The 5752-nt window shown below is 37.8% G+C and overlaps 1 pseudogene; it reads right to left on the reverse strand.

Annotated features, from left to right (window-relative positions):
* Positions 1 to 4561: 4561 nt before the first annotated feature.
* LOC141516058 (small ribosomal subunit protein uS2 pseudogene) lies at positions 4562 to 5495 on the reverse strand (annotated as a pseudogene).
* Between the last annotated feature and the right edge of the window lie 257 nt (positions 5496 to 5752).

Below are 5752 nucleotides of genomic sequence, written 5' to 3' on the forward strand. Positions count from 1 at the left end.
ATGAGGAACTTAATGATGTTGACCTGTTTGTATTCCTACATGGGAAGAAGATCCTGATAACTCATATGAACCTTCTTATTTTTAAGAGCAGTTAGAAGGAGAATAGATAGAAAAGGCACAGGAAGGAGCTGAATGTGATGGTATAATATGGTATAAAGATGGAGTCATTGGGGGATTAAAAAAAGTACTTGGAGGAAGGGAAAGGAGAGAAAGAATAGGCTAAGATATTTCACACAAAAGAGTCAAGAACAAGCTTTTGCAATGGAGTGGAAGGAGGGGGGGAAGGCAAGGGAGAATGAATGAGCCTTCATTCTCATCAGAAATGGATTAATTAAGAAATAATATGCACTATCAGTAGATAGAAATCTATCTTACTCTAGAGAAAAAAATGAAAGGAAAGGGATGGGATAAAGGGGATGGGGGTGAGTGGGAAGCAGATGATAGAAGATAGGGAAGATCCTGGGAAAGAGTAGTCAGATACAACACACTTCTGAGGAGGGACAGGTGAAAGGAGAGAGAAAAGAATAAATGAGAGTGGGGCAGAATAGAGCTAGTAATAGTGCTTGTGGAAAAAATATTGAAGCAACTCCTCTGATGGATTTATGATAAAGAAGGCAACTCATCCCAGAGACAGAGTTGATGGAATCTGAACACAGATTGAAGTTCACTTTTTTCCTCTTACTTCATTTCTCTTGAGGTTTTGCTATCTTTTTTGGGGGGGGAGAAAGGTTTATGTTTACTTTCACAATAAGGTTTATTGTAATAATATGAAAATTAATAAGCCATAAAATGTTAAAAAAATGAACACTAATACTGTATATAATTCACTTATTATTTTAATAAGCTATACTTTAATTACACAAATATGCTTTTTTCTCTCCTCTTAGCTTCCAAAGACTTCCCATTTGTGTATAGGATCTCATTTGATAGTCAATGGGAGATTGGTAAATAGGAAATTCAATTCAAAGGCTTTTACTCTGAGGGATGCAATTAAACTTTGGGACATTTTGGAATGCAGAAATATGGTGGCACAGTGGATAGAGTGTTGGGAATCAGGAAGACTCATCTTCCTATTTAAAACAAGCCTCAGACACTTATTAGTTGTGTGACCCTGGGAAAAATATTTAATTCTATTTGCTTTAGTTTTGTCAAAATGAGCTGGAGAAGGAAATGGCCAACTACTTCAGTATTTCTGCCAAGAGAATCCCATATGAGGTCACAAAGTGAAATGACAACAAATATAAGAAGAAATCCAATGAAGGTCTCAGATCAGTGTCAGAACAACAACTGGAACCAAATTAATTCCCATCCAAATTTCTATACTGAGACCATGTTATATATATCCTTCCATCTAATTTGAGATACCCTGCCTCCCAGGAGATTCTGGTTTCTCAGGAGCTTCTCTGCTGCTATTTTTCTCTACTCCCAGCTATATGGAAAGAATGGAAGGAAATAATTGATCTCTCTCTATGAAAAAGCCCATCAAAATTGTCCAGGGAGCTCAACATATATCACATACTCAGATGTAAAACTCTTAGCCAGGCCTGGTGTTGGCTGTTCTTAGTAGTTTAGTTTCTAGATTAAAATAGCATCTAAGACACTCAAAAAGCACTTAGCAGTTTAGAAAATAATTATTTAACCATAGCAAGGAAAGGACTGGCTCAACAGTTGAGTCAGTCAATACATGTTTATTCTACTATGCTCCAAGGCACTATGCTGGGGAATGAAAAAAGGTAGAAGTTCCTTTCTCAAGGACCTCCCCCCCCCCCAGTCTAATGGGGAAGACAACACAGCTATGTACTATTAAGTTATATACAAAATAAACTAGAAGCAAACAACAGAGGGAAGAAACTGGAATTGAACTAAGAGGAATTGGGATAAGCTTCCTTCTGAAGGTGGAATTTTAGCTTGAAATTAAGGAAGTCAGGAAAACCAAAAGGCAGAAATTATAAGCTAGAGAATTCTAGGAAATGTGGAAACCAGAGAAAATGTCCAAAGCCAAGAGATGATGTGTCTTTTAATGACAATGGATTCAGAGTTATTGGGTAAGTGGAAAAATACTAGAAATAGGTGAGGAAGAATGGGGGAGATTATGAAGAATTTCAGAGAATAAAAAGAGGTAATAGGAAGCCATTTGGAATTTATTAAGGTGGGATTTTTAGGAAGATAATTCTGATAATTGAATGGAAAGATGACTGGAGTTGGGAAAGCCTTGTGGAAACAAGTATACAAAACTTGGCTCATGCAAGTGTCTTCGGGTCTTCCTCATCTCTGAACACAAATAGAACCTGCTCAAAAACGGGCATTGTTGCCCTGATATGGAAGGGGATGTCATGGCATATTTGCCAAATTTTAATGGAATTTATGCATCACTACCTTTTTGGACTTTAATGATCATTAAGTTGCATCAAAAGTGATACAATTTGAGTTGTTGCCTTTGGGCCAATGAAATCTTAGGGATGGTTTCTTAGCCTTTTAGAAAAAGAACTAACCTCATCTATATACTTTGAGACCCTGATTGATGATATTACCATCACAGCCTGCCTCTTTACCACTTGTGAGACTTTATTTCTTGAACTAATGGCTGAAGATTTGTAGTCCCTCATTTCATGAAATATAATTGCACAATTGCAAATACTATAAAGGACAAAAAATTTAATAAATGAAGAATGATTATCCTCAAATGACATTATCCCATTGCACCATTTATATCACATTCACATTTACATTATATGAAGTAGACACATCACAATGCAAAACATCACTTGACAAGTTTTTTTCATGATTAGGCAGGTGCCTAAATTTTATGCAAGATATATCTTATGCACAATAGGAGTGGGTACAAGTATTCCATAATTTATAAGCAATCAAATTTATAATCAATCAACAAAAATCATATTCTCAGTTTATAACTAATAAGCATATAAAACCATAATTCATTCATATATAGGAGGGAGGTGCTGGTGTTGGTGAAATTAATAAGGATTGGGGCAGCTAGGTGGCACAGTGGATAGAACATCCACCCTGGAGTCAGGGGGACCTGAATTCAAATCTGTTTTTAGACACTTGACACTTATTAGCTGTGTGACACTGGGCAAGTCACTTAACTCCATTGCTTCCCCCCAATTTCCCAAAGGGAAATTAATCAGGATCATCCTTCTGATTAATGTATCAATGCCAAATTCTTTGAATGATTACCACTTTTTGATATAGTTTGAGTCCTGATACTGCAAGCCCTACTTCCTTTTTATTACATCCTCATCATTTCCCAGGAGACTTTTTTGACATTTTGAATTTTGTTTATTTTTTACACATTCTTTTTTTTGCCAGCAAGGCAATGGGGCTAAAGTGACTTGCCCAAGGTCACACAACTAGGTAATTATTAAGTGTATGAATTCAAATTTGAACTCAGGTCCTCCTGACTCCAGGGCTGGTGCTCCATCTACTGTTCCAACTAGCTGTCCCCATTCTTTAAAGTAATTCTTTAGTGGTATGAATTGTATAGTATGAGATCAGCAAATTAATTTAGGCAGTATTGCCATGTTTACTATTTTGGTATAACCTATCCATGAACAGTTAATATTTCTCCAATTAATTGGTTTTATTTCTATCTTCCCTTTTAGTCTTCCTCCCCCTCTCCATTTCCTTATGTTTTTCAATTAATTTGGATATACTTCTCCATAAAGCACTCCCTCACTCAAATCTAGTTCATGTGTTTGTCATGGCATCATCTCCCTGATGCCATGTTCTTTGAGAATGAAGAACAAACATCACTACCATTTCTCCACAAAGTGCCTTGTTTATGTATATATGTGTGGATGCTTTAAGCTTTTTGTGGTGCGGTGGATAGAATATTGGACCTGGAGTCAAGAAGACCTGAATTTAGATCTTTTCTCAGATGTTTACTAAATATGTGAGCCGGGGCAAATCACTTAGCCTATTTCTCTCAGTTTCCTGATTTGTAAAATAGGAATAATAATAGCTCATACCTCTTAGAGTTGTTAGGATAAAATGAGATAATTATAAATCAATTTACAAAGTCCCTGAAATATAGTAAGCACTATATAAATGTAAGCCATTATTTATCATCATCATCTTTAATTATTATAATCTAATTTGGTTCAGATTAAAGTGACATTCAATTGAAAAACCTCCCCCTTCCTTCCTGTTTGTGTAGTCTTTCCCTTGCTTGTCTAGATTATGTGAGAAAATAAATTTCCCTCCCTTTCTTCCCTTTCCCTTCCTCCATCTTTCTTACTTTTTTAAAAGATAACCAAAATATTATCAAACTACTCCCATCTCTCTCTCTCTCTCTCTCTCTGAATTCCCTTTAAGACTCTTGATGAAATTAGGGTTCTGAAGTGACATTTGTTTCTTTTTTCCCCTATAGATTGTAAACACTCTTATTTATTTATTTATTCATTCATTCATTCATTCATTCATTCATTCATTCATTTATTTATTTATTTATTTATTTATTTATTTATTTATTTATGTTAAGAAACCAATATTTGTTTTCCATCCACATTTTTCCAACACTATTAGAGCATCTGGGTAAAACTTAGGACCACTTTGTGGTAGTTCCTACCCATTCAGTGGCCTCAGCAGTAGGAGCTGCAGACCAGTTCTCAGTAGCCGGCTGAGCACTCCAATCTTCAGTAGGGAACTGCTGAATGGGCACAGATGGCACCTGGATGCCCTCAGACCAATCAGCCACCTCTGGCTGAGCAGCAGTGAACTCTGGAGCAGGTGCAGTCCATTCACCCTGAAATTCCTCCTTTGTCACTGCCTTCTCAGCTGCGGCCTGCTCTTCCTTTTCAATCTCCTCTGGATCTCTGTAGAAGTAAAGATCAGGCATGACCTCCCATGGGTGCTCACGGGAGATTGTGCCACGCATCCGCAGGACTTCTCGGGCCAGCATCCACCACATCAGACCCACTGAGTGAGCTCCCTTGTTGTTACATGGAATGGCAATGTCCACATAGTGAAGTGGGGAGTCTGTGTTGCACAGTGCAATGGTTGGAAGGTTAACATGTGATGCTTCAGTCAAAGGCTGATGATCTGCACGAGGATCAGTGACCACCAAGAGGCGAGGCTCCCTGAAAGCTGCCTGGATCTGGTTAGTGAAGGTGCCCCAGGGTGAAGCGTCCAGCAATAGGTATGGTGCCAGTGGCAGCAGCAAATTTCAGAACAGCTCTCTGGCCAGTGTTCCTGGATGAGATGACACTAACATCAGCTGGATTTTCAATGGCAACAATGGCACGAGCTGCCAGCAGAAGCTTTTCCCAAGTTCTCTTCAAATTAATGATATAGATACCATCACTCTTCCTTTTGTAGATATACTGTTCCATCTGGAAGTCCAAATTGGTGCCACCCAAATGGGTGCCTGCAGTGAGGAATTTGAGGACATCCTCCTCCTTCATCTGCAAGACATCCAGGGCTCCGGACATTGTGAAAGTTTCCCTTGAAAGTTATGACGGAAACCGTGAACAATGCTGTATAGACCCCTCTTCTGGGCAGCGCGGAAAGCTGTAAACACTTTTAAATCACAAATGCTTAGAATTTTTAAAATTTTTGACAAAAATCATTTTTATTTCTCCCATAGTTACATAACACAATTGGTAGAATTCTGGATCCAGAAACAAGAAGACCTGAATTCAAATCTGAACTTTTACATTTACCAGCTGTGTGATACTGGGCAAGTCTTTTCATTTCAATTGCTTGAAAAATGGATAATGACAGTGCCTATTTT

Source organism: Macrotis lagotis, chromosome 3 (assembly GCF_037893015.1).
Source record: "Macrotis lagotis isolate mMagLag1 chromosome 3, bilby.v1.9.chrom.fasta, whole genome shotgun sequence".
NCBI lineage: Eukaryota > Metazoa > Chordata > Mammalia > Peramelemorphia > Peramelidae > Macrotis > Macrotis lagotis.